The 24787-nt window shown below is 52.3% G+C and overlaps 1 protein-coding gene and 1 pseudogene across 1 annotated transcript in view; one reads left to right on the top strand and one right to left on the bottom strand.

Moving 5' to 3' along the window:
• Positions 1-24787, bottom strand: part of Tmem132c (transmembrane protein 132C) — a 273283-nt gene that overhangs the window by 140473 nt on the left and 108023 nt on the right. The window lies entirely within an intron of this gene.
• LOC114105514 (small nucleolar RNA SNORA40) lies at positions 20350-20489 on the top strand (annotated as a pseudogene).

Raw genomic sequence — 24787 nt, forward strand, 5'->3', positions numbered from 1 at the left:
AGTGAAATAAAAGAGGCAATAAAATGGAGGAGATCAAAGACACTGGGGTCTGGCCTCTCCTCCAGGAAGCGCAGGGGCGCAGGGCCCTCCTGCTTCCTCCCTGGCCAAAGTCTCCTTCTTATTTACACATTTAGCTTTTGAGCTTCACAAAACAAACAGATCTGGGAAACCAGATGTGAGCTCACGGGAGAGGCTTAGGTCGGGAAGCAGAGTCCACTGCGATGCCCTCCAGGGGACGGTCCCCCAGCGGCATGCTGTCTCCTCTCCTCAGGGCAGCACACCCACTGCTCCCACCCACTGAGCCCACAGAGGTCTGCACAGGGATGACTCTGACGCTGCCCCTGCTGCCCCATCCAGGATCTCACCCCAGGGGTCCCAGTGGCTCCGAGCCATGGCGACCATGCAGGAGCTCGCATGGATCTGGCACCTGAGCCTGGGCACCTGTACACGCCAGGCCAGTGCCCAGGGCTGGGGGCAGGATGATCAGGGTGAAGACCCCCAGGCTGGAGATAGAGGCCTCCATGGAGCCTGGACCTGCCCCTGGAGAGGAGGGAGGGCCCATCACAGCTGCTCTGCCCATGGGAAGGACAGGTCACAGCGTGAAGAGGAAGTGGGCAGCAGTCAGGTAGCACTGGGGGGTCCAGGTGAGCAATGATGGGGCTCCGCATGGGGCCAGCATGAGGGAGGTAGAGAGCAGGTCAGAACCGGAGTGTGTCCTGAACGGAGCTGCAGGACCCGCTGTCCAGGGAGACGCCGGGTGCTCCAGGGTGCTGGAGGGCTGTGCCATCCTACCTAGCCTGGTGGGTCAGCCTGGCATCAGGGGACAACTGGCTGAGGATGTTGCTTTGTCTGAGTCATGTGAGATGGACAGCCGATGCCCATCGGGAAACACCAAGTGTGAGGCCAGACTTATAAGACAGGAAGGTGGGGGTGGGTGACTCAGAGGGCTCCCCGGGGCCTGGCCAGTTGCCTCTCTTCCTGACATCTCTCCTCCAGCCTTCAGCACAGCAGCCAGTTACAGTGCTGCCCTCGAACGTGTCAGCGTGTCCTACCTCAGGGCCTTTGCATCCCTGTTCTCGCCCCCGGGGTCACCCTCCCTCACAGTCAGATCCTTCCTGTTATCTGTATTCTTCTCAGCTGTCACCTGCTCAGGAACGTTGCTGACAGCCTGTCAAAAAACCCCGCCGCGGAGCAGGTCCTCCTCCATTTGTTGGCACCTGAAACCAGCTCGTGACTGCTTTGGTTTACTTATTGTGCACTTCTGGTTACAGGAGGGTGAGCTCCAAGGATAAGGGGTCACTGGACTCTCATTCACAGACACAGTGAGGGCATCTGGCACTCAGTAGGTGCTCAAGAGGCCTGCGCTGAGCCATGACAGGTCTGTGTCGTCATTGCCGGTGCATCCTTGGTTTCTCCGTACTTAGCTCTGCATTTGTACAAGCAGATGCTCCAGGAGGCAGGGCAGAGGGCAGAGGCTGCCTCCCTCTGCAGGGCTCCAGAGGATGTGCCTGAAGCTCAGGCTGGGTCTGTGCCCTTGCCCTCGCACCTGCGAGGCGGCAGCGACCTGCGAGGTGGAGAGCAAGGGCCACCTGAGTGCTGAAGGACCAGCCCTGGCCACGGGTGTGCGTGGAGGATGGAGCTCAGAACCGCTCTAGAAAGTGAAGCCAGACAAAGATGAATGGCTCTTCCAGGGGCTTACTGGGGAGGAGTAGGCAAGTGGCGTGCACATCACTGGGGAACCGACTGCATACGGGTTTCCTCAGGTGGCCAGGGACCCCAGAGTCCTCGCTTGGTGAGCTATGGCTGGACTGAGCTTCAGCCCCCATTTTCCTCTCAAAAGAGCCTACTTGAGCAGTGAACAACCTGTGTGACTATGCACAGCAGTTCCCGGGGCTGACAGAGCTCATGGGGCTGCACACTGGAGGGTTCTCCACAGACAGGCTTCAGTTCAGGTGCATTTTGCAGACCTTTTTCTTTGATGCAGTGGGAGAGGGAGGGCGACCTAGATAGTTTTCATGGATCTCAGCATTCCAGCACGTCTTTCGAGGGCACGTGTTGGCTGGTCAATGGTCTGTAGGCCCCTCCAGTGTCCTGTGCTAATTGTACTCCCCAGCTCTCTGTCTCTCAGTCCCGGCCCGTCTCCAGGGACCTGGCGGAGGGAAGCTGGAGCGCGGGGGAAGGATGTTAGAACGCCAACTGCCTCTTTCCCCTCCTTCCAATTAACAGCTGCCAGAAGCAAACTTTTCCGAGGTGAACACACAGAGAAGATAAATGGCTTTTTAATTTGGGTCACTGACAAGGTCAGCATCAGAATTAAGTTATTGTTATTTTTTTTTCCCAACATGCCTTCATTAACTTCTCTTAAGAAACAGGACAGAGAAACCCGGGCTCCTTCCTCTCCTCGGATCCTCATTTTCCAATTAAGTCTTCGCCCCGGGCCCCAGCCACCGGAAGCGGCCCACTCTCGCCTGCTGTCCCACTCCTCTGGAGGCCCTGTCAGAGCACACCTGTGGGTCGCGGAGCCCCAGAAAGCCTATCAACCAAGGCCCAACGTCATCTGATGACCAGAGAAGAACGGAGCTCAGGCAGGGGGAGACATGGGTGCAGGGCTGTCCCTGAGGCCGTGGGTGAGACCACTGCAGACCCCTGGAAGTACACCTTCCTGCTTCAGCCGCCTGCCTTCCTGCTCTCTTCTGGTTTCAGGGACCCTCCTGGCTGTTCATCCCCTCTGGAAGTGCCCTGGAGCGGGTACAGTGCTAAGCCAGGCAGAGAGATTTGCCTTGAGAGCTGGCCCCAGGGCATTAGCTGTAGGGTGTCGATCTGCTTCACCCTTCCTGGATTCCTTGTGAGGAGAGAAGCACTGCAGGAGAGAGCAGGGGTGAGGGTGGGTGTGAGGACAGTCAGGTCCCACTCACAGGGTCGTTGGCCTTGATCCAGCCACACCTGAAGTTCATCCTGCCCTTGGACTTCTGAGTTATCAGAGCCTCTGTTTCTTTCTTTCTTTTTCCTAAAACCATTCTGATTTGGGTTTCTGCCACTTAATACCGTAAGTGTCCTATTGGTTACATCCCCGAGCGAGTCTTTTCTGCTGAATTTACCTACTCTTGACTCCGTCACCTCCAAATTTCTCAGCTACTTGTACTCTCCTGATCACTTCCCAGCCTGAGTTTCAGACTCTTCTCTGTCTGAATTTCAGGCCTTATTTTTTAACCCTCACTGGAGAATATTCAGAGGGGGCTGACGGCGACTCAGATCTGAATGAGTCTGAAGGAGAATTCTTCACCCTCTCCCACAACTCGGACTTCAACTGCATTCATCTCAGTCGACGACTCCGCATAGTCTGGGCTGGGAACCCATGCGGCGTCCTGCATCCCACCCATTTCAGCCCCGCCATCCTCTGGTCAGCTTCTCACTACCCCCAGTCAAATCCCAGAGCCTTCGTCCTAACCCCCTGAAGTCCAGGCCCCTCTGGACCTTGACCATAGGGACCTCGCTCTGTCCCTGCTCCTGTCCCTCCCACTGCTCCAGAGGTTCTCCTGAAATCCAGTCTTGGCCACCTTGTTCCCCTGCTTCACACCCCGTGGACACACTTCTGGGGGGCTAGGAGCAGCCCTCCTTCTTTTCCTCTCTGAGAAAACCCTGGGAAGTTTTGCTGGGCACAGGGCCCCTGCACCAGTGTGGATGGGCCGCCTCCCCCAGCCTCCCTTGTCTGGGCCTTGGGAGCCCTGTGCAGGGCGGTACCGGCAGAGCGGGGGCATGCGCGGTATTCAGCTCAAGACAGGGCTGTGCACCTGCAGACCCAGCTGGCCACAGGCACCTCTTGTCAGGTCCCCATTTGGTAGCTTGCAGCTGGACGTGGGGGGATCTGTGCCATGGGGACTGGACCCTCAGCAAGTTACCCCACCAGCACCAAGGCCGGCCTGCCTCTCCCCATGCCCCATCCTCCCTGCTGGGCGTAGGTGTGAGGGGTGGACATCAGGCCCCAGAGGACCACAGGAGGAGAAGTAAGAGGAGCCTGAGCCCCCAACCCCAGGAAAGCCTCTCACCACCTAACCTGGCCACGCCTGCCCGTTACTTGAGAGAAAGAAACATAATTAAAGGAATAAATCGGTACCAAGTAGGAGTCCTCAGGACTTTGGTCTCTGTTACACCCTTGATTGTGATTTATACCAACTCTAATGCCAACACGGAACATAACAGGTGCTGATTGCACATACTAATGGACAAGCCTCACTAAGCCCATCCTACCCCTCCTCCTCCCGTCACATCCAATGCACATGTCAGCTGGCAACCACTGCCACGCTTGGTTTCAGTCATCTACTGTTTTAAAAATACAACGCTAAATCGAAATACACATACTGCCCGTAAAAATCTGGAGTAAAATGTGGAAGACGTGTCCACACCTGTTCCTGTGTGGCAGATGGCGTGGAGCGAGGGGTCAGGTCTGTAAAGGTGGGTGCTCAGGAGCTCTGCAACCCTCACTCTCCAAGGCTTGATTCCTGCAGCAGGGGACTGTGGATGTGACAGCCTTGCAGAGATATCACCAGCCCCAGACTCTGCTTCTTCCTGCCTGTGGTCTATTCCTCCTCTACTCCCGAGGAGGTCCCAGCTCACCTGTCTCTGGAAACAGGATCTCCACCGGTCTGTGCTGAGCCTCTTCCTAGTAAGCTCTGGGTAACTAGTACCTATGGCACACACATTGCTAAAAGAGTAAATTTTTAAAAAAGACTGAAAACCTCAAGGTTTGATACAACATGAAGCAAGTCAGTCTCCCGAGCACGGTTGGTGGTAGAGAAAAATCCACGTGACCACTTTGGAAGTGACCTGGCGGTCTCTTAGAGAGTGAGGCACACATTCACCCCGGGACCAGCAACTTACTCCAAGATCCGTTACACAGGGACGCGTCCACCAATGCTCAAAGCCACTGTGTGCCTCTCAGCTCCAGCCGGAGGCCACCCTGGGGTGGACCAGCGAACCCAGTAACTGCAACAGGACTGAGCCTGCGGTAGGACCAAATCCTGATTCCTGCCACATGGTGAACTCCACAAATGCACTGACCAGGAAGCCACTGGCAGGGACACTGTCTCCCAAACCTGCTCACAGCCACACCGCGAGCCTTGGTGGGAGCCCTCCTCTCATGATGAATGTGCTTGCCATTGTCTTTCTACCCACTGGTCCCCGTCACTTTGAGGGACCTAAGTGCAGCCCCACTGGGTGAGGCGCACCTGTGGCCACATTGAACCTGAGCAGGGGCAGCCAAGCCCCAGGCACGCCCCCTGCAACCTGTCCACTTCCGCTGGGTGGGGAAGCCTGGGTCTGGTGCAGCTGAATTCAGGTGGTGGGCTTGTCACTGCGGACCCCCTAACTGGATCTGACAACCGTGATTTATTTACAGAGCAGCTCTTTGCTCCCAGCCGTAATCACATCTAAGACCCATCTCATCTCCAGCTTGCTTGGATTACCCCAAATTCAGATTTTCCTGACGCTCGGTAGTTACTGCAAAGGAGGGGAGGGAAAGGGAGCCCTCACCAAAGACTTCTTAAGAAAAATTCCTTCCAATTACGTGGCCTCATATTTTACCTTTCGCACTTAACCTGGCCAGTTTTGAGGACATGGGGAGGAGGAAATCAGCTCTTTGTATCCTGATTCCAGTGCTGGATGTGGCCAAGTCACCCCACCTGTCCCCTGCCCCGCAGCTGACTGTAGAAAGGACGGTGGCATCATTTGAGTGTGGAGGGTGCCCAGGGCCCAGGTGTCCAGGGCGTGGTCTTCAGCTGGCTGCTGTTGGAGGGGGTGGAACCAAGGGAAGGCCTCAGGGCTCTGGGGTGCCCTCCAGGGGACTGTGGGCTGCTGCCCTTCCTCTTCCCCTCTCTGCTCCCTGACCACCAGGAGACGGGCTGCTTACTCCCCGCCACGTTCCCTGCCACAAGGTGCTGCCAGGGCCAGTCGACCATGTTCTGAAACCTCTGGACCGTGAGCCGCAGGGGCCTGTGTTCTTTCTAAGCTGGTCGGTCACCTGTGGTGTTTATCACTGCAAGGGAAAGCTGGTGGACACAGGCAGGATGAGCTGAAGTCCTCGGGGGCCTGGGGCCCTGCTTCCCTGTGTCAACCTGTCCTAAGGACCCAGAAAGGGCAGAGGACGCAGCAGGACATGACACGGGCACATGCCAAAAGCCAGGACACCTTTGAACATGTGTGAGCAAAACCCTCCTGAAGACACCTGCTGACCACTGGTTCTATTATCCTGGCCGGGTGGGAGGACAGGAGTGATGTGAGACATATGATCGCAGCAAAGCCATTGGACCTCTGGCTCTCAATGGCAATGCAGAAAGCGCCGTGGCTCCTCCCCTTGACAGTTCAGCAGCCACTCAGGCTGCAGTACTTCAGGAGTTGGGGTGGTATCTGAAATTGGGTTCCACACAGGCTCCACACCGGGAGGTGACAGCTATATTTTCCTGGCCCCTACCCCAGGCCAGGAGGAATACATGGGTGGATGAGGTCCAGCATAGCCAGGGCATTGGCAGCTGCCCGGGACACCTCGTGAGCTCCTGGGACAGAGACCTGCTCCTCAACACCACCTTCTGGGAGTCTGGACAACACTTCTCTGGGACAAATGAGCACACCCCAAACACACAATCTCTGCAGGTGACGGTCCCAGGAAAAGTCCCCAGAGCCTGGAGCTGCTGTCCACGGCCTGAAACCAGTGAATGTGGTCACCAGAGATCAAGATGCAGGTGTACAGACAGGGTCCAGGTCTGTCATCGGTGTTCAGAGGCTGAGTGGGGCATCTGGGGACCACGGAGGAGGGGGGACCCTGTGGAGAGGGGTGATGTGCCCCCTTCCTACAGTGGTTCCCTGACGTCCCTGCCAGTCACTACTGGGTCAACTGCCGACTCCCCTAGTCACCTCCCACTGACAGCTGACAGGCTTTGCTGGAGGGGGTGAGGCCCACGTGGGCATCCTATGGGTTATGAAAAGGATCTACATTTTATAAGGAGATACCTGTCTTTCAAGCATGATGAGTCATTAAACACCAAGACCCGTGAGGAACAGGCCCATCAGGTCTGTTGGCACAGTTACCCCCACTGCCCAGCTGAGAAATGTGCAGAGTTTACAAACTCTTATTTATTTATTTATTATTTATTGGGTTCATATTTAATAGAGAGCAGATGAATCATCTACTTCTCTAAATGAATGCTACCAAGGTCAGAAGGTGAAATGATTCTGTCGCCTCACATCTTAGATCATTCGCTATCACCTTTAAAATAGAAAGGGAATTACAATTCTTTTAATCACCTTGATTTAATTTTCTGCCCAGCAAGAAATGTACGTTTCCCAGAAATATCATTGAGCCCCGGGAAGAAATGTTTGAAAAACTATCATTCCACGAATACATGATATTCTATATCCTAAGAGCTTCAGGCTTCCTATAGGATGTGGTCAGGACTCAAAGGACCTGCAGACATCAGAAGACATCGAACAAACCCGAGAAGCCAAGACACTCCAGACCCAAACAGAGTTGGGCAGGAAAGAGGAGGATGAAGAGAGGATACAGAGGCCTCCAGTGGAAGGGTTAAAGTGGGTCTGGGGTCCAATGTTTTAAAAAGCAGCCCTACCCCACTGGTTTTGTTGAACTCAGTCTGACAATCCAAAGGGGAGAGCTGAGTCACCAAGCCCTGAAGAAAGACCGACCCTGTGGCCTGTCACACAACTTCTAAGACTCATTGACTGTTTCCTCTCCTTTCCAAGCACCCAAGGAGCTAACTGTTAAAGTTTCTCAGTCGAGGTAAGAGAGAGAGAGGCAACCCAACTGGCTTAGCAAATCAAGAGGCTGGTTACATCAAAGACAGGCAGCCTGGTGGCTCCAGAGGTCTTGCCCATTAGCAGGGACGCTGCTTCCTCCCTTCCCCTCCCTGCCATCCCCGACATTGAAGGCATCAGACACAGCCACACCCAGGGGAAGAAGGGGACCCATGACTTAAGTGAACCAACTGAACCAATTGGTGCTGAAGGGAATGGGATTCTTGTTTGACCAAAGGTGACCAGGTCATGATGGGACCCAGATTCTCTGGTGTTCCTTTGAGTGGTGGTCTACGTTCATTTTCTGACAATCAGGGAGTCTTGTAAAGCTCCAACCACAGGCAGCGGTACAAAGGATGCCCATGCCTTCTGAGGCTGGTCTCCAGAAGCCCTCTTGGAATACGTGTTCTGACAGAAGCCAGTGGCCATGCAAGAGGCCACCACATGGGAGAGGTCATGTGCAGGGCTGCCACTGATGTGTGGCCAAGCTCCCAGCCCATGGTCATTGACACCTGCCAGCCATGCGAGTGCACCATCTTGGAGGTCCTGCTGAAAGTTTCTCTGAAAAACCACAGCCCCAACCCATGCCTCCGCATCCTCATGCAAGATCCCAAGGGAGACTTGCCCAATGATGCCTCATTCCACCACAGTCTCACCAAAGAGAGGAAGGGAGAGTAGGCAGGCGGGTGGGAGGGCACTTCGGTCTCCTGAGCTTCAGGGTGCTTTGTGAGAGGCAATAGTAATTAGAAAACCAATTCCATCAACTTCTGAGCTGGGTTTGGGATCAAGGTTCCCTGGAGCACATGGAAAGGTACGGAAGAGTAAATATATGAACCCAAACTCAGAAATCTAAGACGGGGAATTGCATGCCAGGCAGGCCACCCACAGTGCTTTTTAGAACACTTCAAAATCCAGTCTAACAACCTCCTGGGAATTGAAATGAGCAGACCATGGACGCAGTGGCCGGCGCATCCTAAGGCTTGACAACCGGCAGTGATTTCTAGTATTGGTCTATGTGACCTCTTACACACCTTGCCAAGCAGTTCACGAGTAAAATCTTGTCTAATTCCTTGCTGGTGTAGATGGAGGAACCTGCAGAGAAGGAGACGAATACATCTCCTTCAGAGCAAAAGCTCCCCATTGAGATCTTTTCCACCAAGCTCTCTCTTCCTCCTTCCCTGTCCTGACCTGCACCCTGCACATGTCGGTCTCCCCAGGTACACCACAGCAGTCTCCCCAACATCAGGATTTTTATCAAAATTATGTCCCAGGGTACCGAACCTTGCTATACCAACCCCCTCCCTCTTTCCCTTGGCTTCCTGTAGATGGTAGAAAAGTCAATTTTGCTTCCGGTTCTTCTTCTTGTGCTGAAGATGCCCCAGATCCTGAGAGGCCCCCACCCAACGCACAGGCGATCAGACACACACTGAATGCCTCCACATGGTTCCTAACTCACTTGGTTCTGGCCAGACCCAAGCACCAAAGGACAGCTCTTTACCAAAGATGGCTTCAACGGTCACCCCAGCATGGCTCTGTGATTCCCCTCTGCTTGAGCCTGGGCTGCCTTGGCACCTGGCAGATTCCACATTTGTTCCTTTGGAGCCCTGAATTGCCATCATTAGAGGCCCAGGTACAATGCTGGTGAGACCACAGAAAGGGGAAAGACCGTAGCGGTCAAAGCTCCCAGGGTGGAGGAGCCTCAGCAACCCAGCCTCCCCACTGAGGGCCAGGCAGCGGGCTGCAGCCATCCCAGATCCCCACACCTGACCCAGCTAGTGAGGAAGCCCAGGCTATGCCAGGCACAGGGCAGACTGGGCGAGCCCTGTCTGGCCAGCCAGGAATCCTGATCACCAAGCAGAGGTTCAGCGAGGCCGTGAGATCTAGGGTGGAGTGGTAGGTGTCACACCAGCCAATCACCAGCCCCCATCTCCGGTCCCCTCCTCCAGCCACCACTGCTGAGCAGAGGGCCACTCTATCCAGATTCCGGCAATACCTGCCACTTCTCCAAGGGAGTTGGTGCTTTTCTTTGCTGCACTTCCCCTTTCACCTACCCCTTTACTAGAAAGTGAACTGTTACAGTGTCTCATGACTGAATGGAAAGTTTGTGTCACTTGATAAAAATGAAAGGTTACCATATTTGTCAAGAAGTGATTATTACCAAAGATAGTGACCCAGAGACAACCAACCGGGCACAACGCATGCTCGGGAAGCATTGCCTAAAGCACTTGGTGACAATGCTCCCTCTTGGCCCTTTGTCAAGCCATTTCTGGTTCCAAGACCTGTTAACTAATTCTTGAAACTTCATGTTTATTCTTTGCACTTATCTGGATTTTTTTTTGGGGGGTGGTTACCAGGAATTAAACCAAGGGTGCTCAACCCTGAGCCACATCCCCAGCCCTTTTTTATTTTGAGATAGGGTTTTGCTAAGTTGCTTAGAGCCTGGCTAAGTTACCCAGGTTGGCCTTGAACTTGCAATCCTCCTGCCTCAGGCTCCCTGGAGCTGCTGGGATTACCACCCCGCACTGGCTTATCACTGTATTTTTAAGTGACCTTATTTCTTGTCTGAGGAGTCCCCCACCTATCACGGGTAAGTTCCACCAGGTGCCTCATTTTGATCAGTTCTTCCTACTCCTGACTCCCAGCGCCTGCAGATGGTGCTTAGTGGGAGCTTCATACATTTTTATTGACCACAGGAATGAATGAGTAAACTAACGACTTGTTCAAAGCCCCTAACGAGCCCCAGCCATCATGGGGACTCGAGACTCTCCTGGGAACCTCATTTTCATAAGTCGATATTGTTTGTGCACACAGTGAAGCGTTTGCTCCTCCAGGTGTCAGTCAGCAGCATCGCAATACATTTTTGATGGTGTATTTATTTTCTGCCAAGTGACAATAGGTCTTAGGGAGCCCTGAACTGCTGGAAGGTGTGCAGAGGAACAATGTGCTGATTAATCAACCTCTGGAAAAGCGTGACCCTCTCTCCTGCAGAGAGTGGCAGGGGAGACGCATGAATTCCAAATGACAATGGTCCTTTTGCTAGGAACCAGCAAAGAAACCCTGGAAATCAGGCCCGGTTTAGTCTCAGGTGCATAGGCTTGGGGGAAACCCCAGTATTTTCAATATTGCTGCTTCAGCTCTCTGGTCACCTTATCGTGTCTCCTTCTAATGCTCAAGGATAGAAAACAGCAGGATCTATACTCAATATTTTCACATTTTCCCAAAGGGCGAGCGAGGGTTAACACCTTAGGCAAAGGGCTACGTTTTCAGCAGAAGCAAACGGCAGGTAGCCGGGATCCCTGTCGCTGGCCCGTCCATCCACCAAGGTCCACGAAGGAAACACCCCGAACCCATTTCTGTTTTTAATAAAAATCTTGTTTAACAGCGTCATGAATATTCATGCTGTCGGCTTCCTTCCAGACGGAAACAAGAGAAGGCAAGATAAACGGGCCAAAGAGGAAAAGCGGTTCACTCCCTCACACAAAGGTTGAAAGGACAGGATTTTATGTTTTCGGGCACGAGTGTCTGTTAAAACAGAAAAGGAAAAGAAGAAGAAGAAACCTCCGGTTAATCACAGCACGGGGGGCACCCGCGTCTTCACCCGCTGATCGCGACTTCAGTTCTCTCCTCTTTCTTTTGGAATATTTGTTTTATCTGGGACCCAATCTCTCATTACTTGTGGGCCATTTTTCTGTGGATCGGACTTACTTAGGAAAAGTAGCCTTAGTTGCTAACCATGGATCCAGTTTTATAAGCCGCTTGTATTTTGTCCCTGTGCATTTACACACACGTCATGATTAGCACATGGAAGAGGCGGGTCCGAGCAGGGATTAGAACTTGGCGCCTTGCCAGTAGTCTGCTTACCCTGTACTGGCCAGACGATCTCCATCTCAGCTCGAGTTTGCATCGGAATAGCCCCCAAAGGCCTGGGGATCCCCGGGGTGGTGGTCCTGGGAGGGCCACCTTCAGGGGTGGGCCCAGTGAAAGCCAGGTCTCGGGAGTGTTGGGTCCCAGCTCCTGCTTGTTCTTTCTCTGTTTCTCAGGTGCCCGGAGGTGGGCACTGGGCTCCACCGCCCACTTCTCACCTCAGGCCTAGGGTAGTAGGGCTAGCTGAAGCCTCTGGGTCTGTGAGCCATGAATCGTCTCCCCCGTATGAGGTGATCATCTCAGGTGTCCTGCCCGGGGATGAAAAGCTGACTCGCACCCGCAGCACAGGGCAAAGGGCTGGGGAGGACAGGTAGGGGTACAGGGTCCTTAACTCTAAGGCCTCACTCTTCAGTGTGGCTGCAGCTGTACAAGGAGCTGGTCTCTGCCCCAGTCTGCTTTCCGTCACTCTAACAATGCTGACGATGACTAACTTATAAAGTGGGAAAGGTCATTCTGGCTCACAGCTGCTGATCAGGTGGACCTTCTGCTTTGGGTCTCTGGTGGGCATGCCCGGTGGCAGGGACGGAAGGTGCCTGGCGAAGAAAGCTGTCGTGTCATGGCCAGGAAGCAGAAGCAGGGAGGAAGACGCCAGCATTGCACGGTCCCCTTCAGGGACAAACCCTCTTGATGGGTTCTTCCTCCTAGGCCAGGGGGTCAGAGTTCAAAGTCAGGCCTCAGAATGGTCTGTGTGTACCCCAGTGTGGTAGCCATTAGCTGCCAAAATCAAATTAATCAAAATTGAACAACGTTAAACATTCAGTGCCTCATTGCCCCTGACACACATCAGGTGTGTGGCAAGTTCTACTCTGTGGGGTGGCGCAGGTTCAGCCTCTGCCCATCGCATGAGGCTCTGTTCCAGAAAACATAGTGTTCCTTCCGCACCATGGAGAGACTTGCGGTAGTTCCTTGAGAAGCTCAGAGTTCACATTCCTCTGTTGGCCTCAAATCTTCCCAGGCATGGTGGACATTACACTAGAAAAATTCTGGAACCTCCTGAGTAATTAAACTTGATTCCATTTTGCAGTAGGTTGGCCCACTTCTGCTTCCGTGCATCAAGTACACATAATCCCTCCCGACCAAGCATTTCCACAGGGAAACTAACAGTCACCTCCCGGGGAAGCAGCAGCAGATCTATTGATTCTAATCCCTCTGTAGCTGAGAGGCACCTGTTCCAGAGTCATCTGAGACTAGGGGATGTCCTGCGGCGTCATTATTTGGCACACAGATGGGCGGCGCCATAGGACATAAGTAGCAAGGCCCATCGCGACTTCTCTTCCACATGTTGCAAGTCGGAAAGCTGCCATCACCTCCTCCGTGATGGAATCGAGATAACATCAAACTAGGATGAGGTTTTGCCTTGGCTTCCGGCCAAATGGAGACGTCATCCTGATAAACCGTAAACAGACCCAAAGTGCAGACTAATAAGAAGTTATCAGGTCCGCTGGCGTCTGGCCGCAGAGCGCGTAACACAATTAACCTAAGGAAGCCAAAGCCTCGGAGCTGACTCAGGGAGGAGGGAATAGGAAGGAAAACGAAAACGCCTCTGGGGAGCAGCTGGGTAACTCCCATGGGCAGGAGGCTGTCTGCTCCCCGCCCCCCCCCCACCCTGCCGCAGCCACTCATGGTCTCTAAACTACTGGAGCAAAAAGAGAATGAAATGGACCAATGTTCAGATTTCCTGATTTTTAAAACAGAAAGCCAGATTTGTACATAAAATGTCTTAATTGTTCAAATGCTTTGCAAGCATATCAAAGCCCTCCGGCCCAGACTGCAGCCTGTGTGCTCGGCCACGTGATAAACCGCAGACCCAGGGGAGCACAGACTCGCACACTCAGGTTACGCCTGGTGGAAGGGACAGAGTGGGCATCTTTCCATCCTTAGAAACGTGACTTGCAGGCTCCTTCTTCTGAGAAGGGGTATCTCTTTCCCCATCTCTGAGCAGGGCTTGGCCTTGGGACTGCCCAGGCCAGAGAAGGTGGCAGAGGCAAGGCAGTGCTAGCCACCATGCAGGGCCTGGTCACTGCTGTTCTCCTCGGAGCCCTGCATGGCCATCTAGACACCCTGGGCTGGTCTGCTGGTCACGCATGACACACACCTGGAGGCCCTGTCCTGCCAGCCAACAGTCCAGCCTCTCTGGAGCCAGCCTGGTCAGAAGAACAATCCCGTTGAACACAGCCCAAGTCACAGAGCACAGGATTGCAAGGTTGAGCAGTGATGTTTCTAAGGTACTATTCAGGGTAGTTCTGCAAAAAGCCCAGGAGATACGTGACAGGGACCAAAATCCGTGCTCCCAGAACCATTCCCTGGTGACTTGGGAACAATGAATTCGCTTCAGAGCTTCAGTCTTGCAGTTGGAATCTTCAATGCTTTCCCAAAGCTCGTGTTTTGAAAGCATGACCCACAATCCAGGAAGGTTCAGAGGGGATGCTGTTAGGCAAAGATGAGAGTGTAACCTCGTCAAGTGGATTAATCCACTTGATGGATAATGACTTGAAGTGGACCGCTGGATAGTAACTGTAGGCAGGTTGGTATGGCGGAAGGAAGTAGGTCACTGAGGCATGCCCTTGGGATTAATTATGTCTTGCCCCTGGCTCCACTCTTTCTCTCTCTGCTTATAGGCTGCCATGAGCTGACAGCTTGCCCTCTCCATGCCCTGGCACCATGATGTCCTGCCTCGCTCAGGCCCATAGCAATGGAGTCAGCCAACAGTTAACTGAGACCTCTGATACCATGAGCCCCAAATAAACTTTCCCTCCTCTACGTTGATCTTGTCGGGCATTTTGGTCATAGGGATGCAAAAACTAACACCCTCAGTGTCCACCTTTGTAACCTAAAGATAGTTACAATGGTGACCTCCACTGCCGAGGCCTTTCGTGAGGACTTATTGAGACAGTAAGACCCCCAGGAAGCACAGAGAAAGGACCTGGCATGGATAAATTGTTGTACCTGACCATTTTGTTGACTTCAGGCCAGTCTTTTTAAAAAAAGGTCTTCAGTCGATTTCCAAACAAATGCTCTCGATTCTTCCAACTAAATCACTTCAGGCACATCACCTCAGAAGCTGGGCGGATGCGCTATAGGGGTTACATTAGGATGATTTTAACAAGCAATTGAAGTAACACCATGCACTGGGGATGTGCTGGGTTGAGTCTTGCTTCTGAAAGCCCCATGCTGCATTTTTAAGAATTTGGTGAGTTGGTTGGTAACTTCGCATTGGCCTTGGTGGGAGCCTCTGCACCGGGGAGCCTGGCACACCTGCAGACAAGGGCTGCCTTCCCTCCCTGGCTGGTTGTTAACTATTTATATACCTCCTCTCCACACCACCCAGGCCATCAGGTGCAGTTCCTTCTTTATGAAACATGGGCTTTAGGACCTCTGTGCCCATTTCCTTCTGAGAGGCACCAAGTTCCTTGGAGAGAAGAGCCTCTCTATTGCCTGAAGTCTTGCTGAGATGATCTTCAGGAACCTGAGGTGGAAAGAGCTACGGATTCCCTTCCCTGCTGTCATATGGCCCTGGAGGATGTGACCCATATACTTCATCCACAGAAAGAGAGGGATGTCCAGCAAGTGGACAGAGGGACTAGGAGGCCATTCCCCCCCCTGCTGCTCTTCCCTGAGCCCTATTGTTCCAGATCTACCCCAGGGACACCAAGCCCCACTCTTGCCCGTCCATGACTCATCTTTTGCTAAGGTCACCTGCATTGTGCCTGTGTCCACCCACCCCCAGAGAGCTCAACAGAGCGGGCTCTCTGATTCCTGCCTAGTTGTGGGAGTCTGAGTCTCCTGGCTCTGGACCACTTGGTAGGAAACAGTGGGACCATCTGTCCCCAGAGGCAACGTATGGAAGTGTCATCAGGCCTTTTAGTTTTAAAAGGGCTGCTTCTTCTGATGCCACCTCTTGAGTGAGGACGGATGGGGCTGAGAGTGCCTGAACCACCCAGCTCTCCTGGAGCACAGGCATCACGCCTGCTAGGAGGAGCTCAAAGCCCTCAGGGACAAAGATGTCCTGTGAGCTCAGAGGTCTGCAGGACTAGTGCGCTTCAAGTGCTGATTTATTTTATGGTGACCACTGAGTCCAGCTGGTACACGCCCACTAAATGGCTGATGAAATTAATATGATGAGGAAGTATAGATGCCTTTGGGGAACACAGGGGGGTGTCTGAGGATCTCCAAAGGGTGGTCCTCCTAGTGCGTCCCCAGCATTGAGTGCTGTCCTCGTTGACCTTAGGATGTGTACTCTTGGCTGTCTCAGGAACTCTTCCCTCTTGGGGGGACCCCTTTGTCTGCAGTGTGCTCACCCAAAGGACTGACAGATCTCTCTGCTTCCCTTGTGGCTTGGGGTCCACAGCTTCTTAGTTCTGAGACATAAGCTTGGCAAACAAGCCGACTCTTGTGCCGCTGGGTTAGGGTCTGAGGGCTCTGGACTTGGAAGCACCCATGGTTTTGCCCTGGCCAGAGGCAGAAGCCTCCAATCAACCTGCTGGAAACGGGACCACCTTGCCCTATCAGGGAAAGCAGGGAATCTTGATCCACATATGGAGCAGGGCCAAGCTCGTACAATTCTCTGCGTCTCCCTTTCCATGTGGGAGGAAAGAGGACCTTGGAAGCAGCTTGGGAGGTGACGGAGATTAATCACCTCCAACTCATCACAACTCAATCACTGTGGTTCTTGGGTGGCTCTGTCATGGTCTCTGCTTCCATGTTCTCTAAACAGGGGCTGGGCTGTGTGTTGGAAGACAGAATGTTCTAGAAGCCAGGGGAACATTCCAGGAGCGCTCATTAATCACCACTGACCCCATCAGGCAGTGTTCATTCCTATTCCACACAGACTTCGGTAAGTGCTGGAACATGGAGAGAGGCTGTCGCTGGAGGTTTGGAAAACATTCTGAGGGCATGGGGGGAGCCCTCCATTGAGAAGACGGGGAAGGAGACGAACCTCGGTGCAGCAGGGGCACAACCAAGAGCCACAGTAGGAGCAGGGACCCCTGCTTCCCTGGGCTCCTGGCCCCTTCCCAGGACACAGGTCACCCCAGCACCAAGAACAGCACCTCAAATGCGCGGAGGAGTGCCACATGGCTCGTGACACTAGGGAGGGCTCTGCTTAGTGTCTGCCGTCATGGCCGAGGAACAGTGAGGAGCCGGGAGCACCTGACCCCGGAGATGAGACAGGGAAAGAGGCCACCGAGTCTTAGAAATTGCACTCTTCTCTTTTAATCTGTTTGTTCAATTCTGTTTGAATGTGCACACTGCCGCTCTGTTTAAATTAGATGCCAAAATGATAGCAATCTGGAGGGGAGAAAAAAAGTTGTGGGTATGTTTTTATGTAACATTCTCTTTAACTTTTCTTATGCAAAAAAAAAAGTCAGCAATTTCCATAGCAACGGGCCCTTCACCTGCTCTTCTAGAGATGGTTCAGGAATTAAGGACTCTGCAGCAATGCCTGCCAGGTGACTGGATCTCAGAATTTTGTCTGGGGCTTTTCCAGGTGCAGGTAGCTTTGAACTGATTTTTGAGTAGACTCTAAGTGGCTTCTATTAACCCTGTGGAGGGAGACCCCGATAAGGTCTTTAAGCTTCTGTATACTTTTCCAACATTGTCTTTTTAATCCCCTCCCTAACTCTGCAGATTGAAAAACAGAATGTCCTAATGAACTCCTTGGTCCTGACTTAATGCTATTCTCCCAGTAGTAATCGGAGGAACTGTATCTGGAGAGCAATAGGAGTGGAGGTCGGGGTTCCTGGGCTGTGCCAGGAGAGACCACCAAGGCTAGCTGGGTCTTTTTTATTTTTTTTTGGTACTGGGGATTGAACTCAGGGGCACTGAACCACTGAGCCACATCCCCAGCCCTTTAAAAAATATTTTATTTAGAGACAGGGTCTTGCTGAGTTGGTTGAGGCCTTGCTAAGTTGCTAAGGCTGGCTTTGAACTTGCGATCCTCCTGCCTCAGCCTCCCAAGCTGCTGGGATTACAGTCAAGTGCCACCGTGCCTGGCTTGTTGGGTGTTTTTTCCAAACCAGAAAGACTTCTATTGTCACTGTCACCAGCCAAAGAGGAGTGGAGAACACTTCTGTCTAAATGAGGCAGCTGCCTGAACGTGGCCCCCCTGAAAACCAGAGCCAAGCCAGGGCCACACAGCTCTGGGAGCCTTCCCTCAGCATTCCCGCGAGGCTGTCCCTCACAGGGCCATGACAGCAGAGTGTGAAAGTGCTCTTACCCTGTGGCGGTCTGTGCCTGCCCTACCCTGAGATACCGGGGCGTCTTTGTAGAACATGAAAGCTTCTCCCCATAGTCACAGCTCGCCTCGCCCTGGCCCCGGCATCTGCTCTACGTTAATTAAGTGTGTTGTGGACCTTCCACCTGGAAGCAGCTCCTCAGGGAGCCGTCGGGAGTACAAAGGCACAGTGATGACTAGGAGGGAGCGCGGAGCAGATAGTCAAGTTTGGAAATCCATACATGGGAGTTCAAAGATGAAAAACCACACCGGATCAGTTCTAAAACAATGTCACAGAGAGCTGGAGAAGGGAGGCTGGGCTGGTACCTGGCCTCAAGAGAGGACAGGATGAAAGAGGAGAAGTAGCCAAGTCCTGAGTGGCAAGAAGCAGCCCCTACTCTGAAGACAGAGACTATTCAGGCCCAGCCAACAGCAAGTGCCAAGGCCCTGGGGCAGGATGAGTATCACACTTGGCCACAGGAAACAGGCAAGGCTTCAACACAAAGAGAACAGGAAAAAGCAGAAACAGGCTTGGGAGGTGACCGTTGCTGTGGGACTGCAGATCTCCACGGCCACAGGCCGTCCTGGAGATATTTCCCCAGATACCAGTATATCCAGGAGCACCTAGAGGCTGACATAATTGGATTGGGGTATTGTTCAGACATTGACATTTTTCAACATGTTTTTTTCCCAACAAGTTTTTAAAACTGGAAAAGTTAGTATAAAAACTATAGAATAGTAGTATGAAAGCCTATATGATCTCCAAGCAGTTTTACCTTTAAAATTTTGCCACCTACACTTTCAACCTCTCTCTAAATATACACAAAGTGTGCAGGGGGTGGGGAGCTTGGGGGGGGGACTCTCTTTTTTTGAGCTTCTGGGCCATTTGAAAGTAACAGAGACAAGTTATTTCACTCCTAATGATCCACGTGCATTCCTAAAATCAAGACGCTTCTTCCATAAAGAGAACAACCTAATTGCACCCAAGATATGTCAACAATATCAGTTAATACTGAGTCTATAGTAAGATGTCTTCAATCTCCAGGGCGGGGCCAGGGCGGTGGGAACAGTGTCACATGGTCTCCAGGTGTCTCTTGGGGGTGGTGAAATGATCTGGCTCACAGACATCTGGTGGCTGTAGAGCATTGTGAGTGGACTGCATGCAGCTGAAGATGGTCAATTCTGTGACAGGTGACTTTCCCCCCTAGAAGCACCCCGATTGCTTCAAACATCCCCTTTGTAGCCCATTTGAATCCAGAGTCACCTTTGCCACAGCTTCATCAGCTTCTGCTAACTTAGAGTCCCCTCATCTCTTGCTTTTTAAGGCACTGGTACCTTTGAAGGGTCTCGGCTAAGTTTTCCTGGGAGAAAAGACCCTTTGGGATTTTCCTGATTGGATTCAGGTTGACAGTTTGGGGTGAGGACAGAGGCCGCAGGAAGAGCAATGGCATCAGCAGCCTACGGAACCCTTACCTGGGAGGAGAGCAGGGGACTGACTGCAGGGGAAAGAGAGAGAAGGGGCCGGGTTTCAGCACCTAAGGCAGGTCCCCCTTTCCAGGTGGGCAGGCCGAGGCCCAGGAGCCACCTGAGAGTGAGACGCTGAGCCAGGTGGACTTGGAATGGCTGCATCTGGGTGACATGGGGTGGGGGGTGAAGGCAGGAACAGAGGGGCGCATGCGGGGCCTCAGGCCTCTGTCCTTGGAAACACGCCCTCCACCATCCCCACGTGTCTGCAGTTCCACAGCCACTCCTGCTTGGCAGGGAGCTGATGGGTCTGCAGGTGGCTACAGGTGACACTAACAATCGTTCACTTTTTAATTTTAGGAATATATATATATATATATATATATATATATATATATATATAAAGTTTCAGCAGTTCTTGGTTAAATATAACTAATGTATGGCTACTGTTGAAGAGGAAATATCTATGTCACAATGGACGTCTGGTTTACTTGGGCCTCACATTGTGCCTATGCCATGGTACAGCTTGCTCTCAAGCTGCCAGGTAAGCCAGAAGATCAGGCCACGCGGAGCAGGGTCACCTGTGGATGTCCACATAAAGAGTGTAGATGGGTGGCTGGGGTATGGCTCCATAGTGGAGTGCTTACCTAGCATAGGTGAGGCACTGGGTTCAATCCTCAGCACCACATAAAGATAAACAAAATGATACCACTAGAAATATTTAAAAGAACGATGAGCGTGGGTGAGAACTTAGCATCTCTGTCTCTCGAGGCCTCTCCGTTCTCTGTAGAATGCCTACTCCCTTATTTCCCCTCTATTTACAAAGAATTGACGTTCCAACATTTAATAGCTGGTTTTTGCCACTTGCTGATACCAGTTCTTTGAAATATGATTGCTTATGATCATGGCTTGTTCTCTGTATTACTAGATCTTGAAGTTGTGGACATCACTGGATTTAATTCAGTATAATTTCAAAACCCCAAACAAGGAGTGGATAAAGACTTACAGACAGGTGCAACAAATAAGTCCTATTTTGCAACCCAGAACTCATTGTTCAGCTTGAGTTTAGATACACATAAGCAGGAATATTACTTAAAAAAAAAAAAAAAAAAAAAAAACAGAAAACAATGATGAATGTTCAGCTGCCAAGCTGAAGGATTTTCTACATTCTGAAGTATTCTATTTCACTTCTACAGCCTGAAATTTCTCACTCAAGTAAACAGACTCTGCTCCTAAACATTTATTTTATCTCTCTTTGCTAGAAACAGAAGCAGGTTTTCTCCCTGACAAACTTGTCCCAGGAGAACAAAATAAATGCTTTCCCAAATTGGAACATAAATCTTCCCTAAATATCAGTGTGTGATAATGAGGATGTAGGAACAATCTCTTAAATTTCCTGAAGTCACAGCCAGGAGCGTGGCCTGGGCCACTCTGACAGCCCATCCAAGTTAGCTGGTCATCAACGTCATCTTGCATAGCCTTCATCCGCACTGTCCAACCCTCGCCTGGGGCCCTGGGCCCTGCACTTCCCGCTGTCCCAGGGACTCAGTTACCAGCTCCCTCACCGGGGACGCCTCACAGCAGGTTCTGGACAGTCGGCCTCACCTGGTGTGTTACATGTAGAAAGCCTGACCTGCCACAGCCCCTGCCCTGTCCCACACCAGGGAGAGTCCTGCAGGGCCCGAGTCCCCCATGTGTGGAACCAGGACCCTTCTGGTGCTCCTTGGATGTTGCGTTGGTAGAAGCCCACAGACCTGCAGGCAGCTCGTTTTTAGCCACAGAGGGAGCAGTTTTCTAGGCCATCCCCTGGCCAAGCCCAGGACACACAGGCAAGAGAAGAGGCCTCAGGAGTCAGGCAGCAACGGGGTCTGGTTTGATGGGACAGAGGGGCAAGCAGTTTGTGGATGTGTGAGTGCAGGGAACTGGGACTGGCCTGAGGGGCATTAGTGCAGGTGCCCACTGAGTGGGGCAGCGTTCTGCAGCAGCCGGCCCTCACGGTCACTGTCACGCGAAATCCCCAACGGGCCTTGGCCAGATCTTTTGAAGTTTGAGAGAAATCAGATGCCTCTCTATGTAAAGATCATCTTGTCTTTAAAAAGAAGCATGAGCAAGCATCTGGGCATCCGTCTTACCTAGCACCAATGAGCGAATAGACCTACTATGTGCACCATCTTATAAGGCACAAACCAGAAACTCACTTTCCCAGCCTCCTTTGCTGCCAGCATAAGGTCATGTGATTAATCTCAGCCAATTGGCTCCAGCTACATGCAACTGATTTGAAATAGGACAAATGGACGTGCTCTCTGGCAAAAGGGGTAGATTTGGGGTAGGAGATGCATGGCCCTGGCACCCAGAGCAAGGCCTCATGCAAGGGCTGTGACATGTGGTCCTCTCTGGGGAGGCCCCATGGAAGAGTCTAGTCATTACTCCGGGGTCTGAGGTTCTAACTCCAACTCTACTCCTCTTGAAGCCTGAGTCCCCAGCACCCTGTCCTACATGCTTTTCTGTCTAATCCAGCTAGCGCTGATGCAGATGTTAACAACTAAGAACCACAGCTAAAGAGACCATGGACTCGTTCAATGTCTGAAGGCATTTAGGGACCAAACACAAAGCAATCAGGGGACTGGGCCAGAAGGCAGCTAGTTGTGACTTCTGCGTTACAGCAAGACTCCAACTCTAACTAAAGCCCCAGTGGGAGGATGGAGGGAGAACTCCTGGCCAGGCTGGGTCATTGCACATGGTGGATATTGGAAAGGACCACAGGAGTCTTGGTAGACCACTTGCCCCTCAAATAACACCTCCCGCAGAAAGAGAAACCTGAAAACACTGCTGCTGTGTTTAACATGTCACATCACAGTGCTGCGAAGCCACCAGACTTTCCCTCGAGGGGCGGACAGGAAGTGATCCCTGAAGGGGCACAACCCATGTGACTGTTCCCAAGGCTGCTACAAATCCCTCCTGTCCCTTGGCCTGCCTCTCCCTCCCCTCGGGCAGCTGTCAAATTCAGTCTCACCCTCTGCTGGTCCCCCACCCTTCCAATCAGTTTCAGAGGGCACGGATGGGAGCACAGCTCGGACAGATGCCCAGTCCCCAGATGGCCTTGACTAAGGCGTGCTGGGAACCGGCCTCTGAATCATCGCCTCCTCCTGCCGAGAAAACAGAGGCCCTTCTCCATGGATTTTCTGGAAGCTCCTAGGGTGTGAGGTCTCAATGGAACAACTAGAGACACCCCTAAGCTCCAGCTGAGATTCTTTCCTTGGCTAATGAGTCGAACCGGTACAGATCTCATTCTACAAGTGCAGAGTCTCCCAGGCCCCTTCACAGAGCTCATTTCTCTTGCAGACCATTATTTCATGAGATGGTGAAACAGTCTCGCTGAGCTAATGGTACCTCCGTGGCCAGCACCGCTCATTCTCCACAGCCAGCCCCGCTTCCTCTGGCCCAAGGGCCCCCAGGGTCGTCTGGGAAGCATGTGCCTAGGCTAAAAGGATGCACAAGAAGTCACCTGCGGGGGCCACGGAGACACGGAGGCAGACAGCTCCTTCCCAGTCACCACATCACAGTGACGCATTGAAGCAGCTTCCTGTGGAAACCTTGGACCGTCTATGAAAAGCTAAGGTCCCAGTGTCAGCTCTCTGGGTGACATGGGGAAGGGTGTTGGGGCCCAGTCAGTGGAGAATAACTAGCAGGTTTTCCTTATGAGGCAAAGCCTTTTGATGGTATCCACTCACTACTGAACGAGGGTCTCTCTTGCTTCAGATCAAGGGGCCTGGAGAGAGCAAGGGCATACCTGCTGAGGTTGCACTGTGGACTTCAATCTGGGTGTCCCCAGCTTGGTTATTAAAAAAGACACACACACACACACAAAAGGAAAGAAAAATGGTGGGGGAAATGTCAAGTATTTCCGAGAGATGGAAAGCAGATTGGCAGGTTCCTGTGACCTGGGGGAGGGGCAGGGGAGGAGCGATGTGATGGGAGTGGGGCTTTCTTTGGGACAGTAAAGATATTTGGGGACTAGATAGATGTGGAGGTTACTGTGAGCATACTAAGTGTCATGGAATTTTTCACTTTAAAGTGGCTGATTTATGTTTATGGCAATTTCACCTAAATTAAAATAAATAAATAAAGGAGAGGCATCGAGAAGGATATCCCTGGTCCCCGGGTCTAGGAGCTCCCAGGATTTGCAAAATTTCCATTCTCTCCAAAGATGATTTCTACCAGCGTGTTTTGAGAAAGCCACTCATCAGTTTTTTAATTTAATTTTATTTTTATTAAAAATAAACAGACACCAAACCCCCGAATCAATGTTGTGTTACTTGATTTTCTTCATAGGGCACAAATATCAGTGTTTGGCTCTAAAGAAAAGGAAAATACACTATTCAAAATTCAAAAGAAGAGAAATTCAAAGACACTGTATAATACGCTGAGCTTTTAGCCGAGACAATGAAGAAGGCCAAAGAAAAACGCTAGGAACAGAGGGCTAAGGGATGGAGGCCGTCCTCACTGAGCTCTGAGTCCAGTCAAACCCAAGGTTACCTCTGAGCTCAAGATCACATTGAGAAAATGAAAGGAATGGCGCCTGGCCACACAGTGTCCCTTGGCCCTGAGGATGCCCCGAAGGCCCAGTGCAGCCAGGAGGATGCCAAGGAAGCCCCTGCCAGGCTTGCGGGCAAGGCCTTCCTTCCTGCAAGGCCGAGCTGTGTTAGGAGACGCACTTTCTTTTCCACCTCGGCGCCCCTGCTTCCGGTGTGGACCACTTGCAACTGGGGAGTTGACCTTCACGGTGGTGCTGCCATCTGTGAGCCCTGGGGCATCCTGGGTAAGGGTGGCAGTGGAGCATGATGGGAAGGTCTCCAGTTCATGGTGGCCTAAGTGGCTGTCCCACTCCTGCTCACAGTTAGTGTGCTTGTAAGTCATAGGTTCTCAAAGTGGGGTCCCTGGGCCAGCAGGAGCAGACTAGGGTGTCACGACAAAGTCACAGGTCGGGTGGGTCACATTCTGGGATATTAACAGAATTCTGGGAATGGGCACAGCTCAACCCATAATACCAGAGATCTTATTAGAAAGATGAATCCTCTGACTCAGCCCTAAAGGTCCCGAGTCAGCAACCCTATCAGTGAGTGTGGCAATTTTCACTGTCATAAGACCTATAGGTTTGCTGGTGTCCACTCGAGGTAGAGAACCACTGCTTTAAGCTACTGTTGCTTGGGTGCAGGTGACTGTAGCAGAAAGCCTTCCAGCTGACACACCCTGGCCCCAGAGGAGCAGTGAGATCCCTTGGGGGTCAGGGTGAGTGGGACATGGAACCGTGGCACTGAGTCAGATGGCATCTATGTGCCTCTGAGTTGCTGGCCCAGAACACAGATGGTAAAGGCACCCTCCGCAGCC

The sequence above is a fragment of the Marmota flaviventris genome, chromosome 1 (assembly GCF_047511675.1).
Source record: "Marmota flaviventris isolate mMarFla1 chromosome 1, mMarFla1.hap1, whole genome shotgun sequence".
NCBI lineage: Eukaryota > Metazoa > Chordata > Mammalia > Rodentia > Sciuridae > Marmota > Marmota flaviventris.